Genomic DNA, 1,433 nt, shown 5'->3' on the forward strand with positions numbered 1-1,433 from the left:
ACTAACAAAGACTCCACCCTCTAGGCTTTACTGTATATCCCGCCATTCACCGACAAGGATTCCTAGGCCTAATCAAGGGAAACCACCTCTAGGTTTTACCTATAACATTGGTTAACATCATTCTCAGTGGCTAGAAATCTGATCCTATAACCTCAACCTCACTGGCACGTTCCTACAAAACAAAAAACGGGCTTTTTCAAAAGCCCTAAAAACACCCCCGCCAAAATTTCCAGTCTTGTGTTTCTCTACATTGTTAACAAGTAGAGTTGTGGGGGAGTCTGTGATCATTTTGAAAGAATTCGATATAAAATAAAAAATAACCAATTGAGGATTCGAAGGCACGCAATACCTAGATTTACCACAACCCACAGTTCGATTCAAGGGTCACTAGGCCAGTGGCTTTACCACAATCCACAGTCTGGTTCATGGATCACTAGGCCATGTGTTCTTTGTTTTGGAGATCCACCTCACTCATCTTCAAATCCATCCACCAATCTAGCTCAACCAAAACATGAGAACCCCATCACACCATGGATTTCTATAAATGGCAATGCTAGGATGAAAAACATTCTCACACCTGACAAAACCTATGCCATAACAGAAAAGAACCAAATGCAATATCATGCATGCCAAATCGATATCTACAAAGAATATTGTCGTAGTTACTTGATCCTGCTCTTCCTTACTTGCTCCTTCCTTCCTCTTGCTTATTTTCCTTTCTTAATCCAGTACCAAAATTGCTTCAAGAAAACTCTAAGTGTCCAAGAGTGGGGAGAGAGAATAATGAGATAGCTCCAAAATTGAACTGACAAAAGGTTACAGTGACCAAGCCCTGAGAAAAAACTTGCCAACTAATCCTCACAAGCCCTTTTATTAATGAGGCCTCTATTTTCTTCAATTTTAATTATTTTCCTTCATTTTCCTCCTCACATGCAACTTGCGATATTTCACTTTCCTTTTCTCCTATTTCCATTATTTCATAAATAAAATGCAATTAGTGCCTCTTGCCTTTTGAAAGCCTTTTCCATTGCCTTTGCCATTTTCCTTTAGCCATAATAACCAAAATGAATACCCACTAAGATATTTTCCCCACCATTTAGCTTGGAGTACGTGTCCCATGGTCATGGTATTATATATTTTTACATGGATTTTTAACCAGGTCTATTACAAAACCCACCGCCTTGGGGGAACACCATCCTCATTGTTCAATGACACCTACAACCAACAAGACTACTGTAAGAAAAATGTACTACCCATGGAGCTTTATAACACAGCTCGTTACAGTATTTACAATGATCACTGCTGAAGATATAACAATCATACCATTTGCTGGAGCTTTATAACACAACTTATTATGGTATTTAGAATAACAACCACATCTACTTATACAAATTTTCTTCAACCAACAAATAATTGTATTGTCTATGGAGCTT

The sequence above is a fragment of the Pinus tabuliformis genome, chromosome 7, assembly GCF_031772625.1.
Source record: "Pinus tabuliformis cultivar Carrire ecotype Pingquan chromosome 7, CPIR1, whole genome shotgun sequence".
NCBI classification, from domain to species: domain Eukaryota; kingdom Viridiplantae; phylum Streptophyta; class Pinopsida; order Pinales; family Pinaceae; genus Pinus; species Pinus tabuliformis.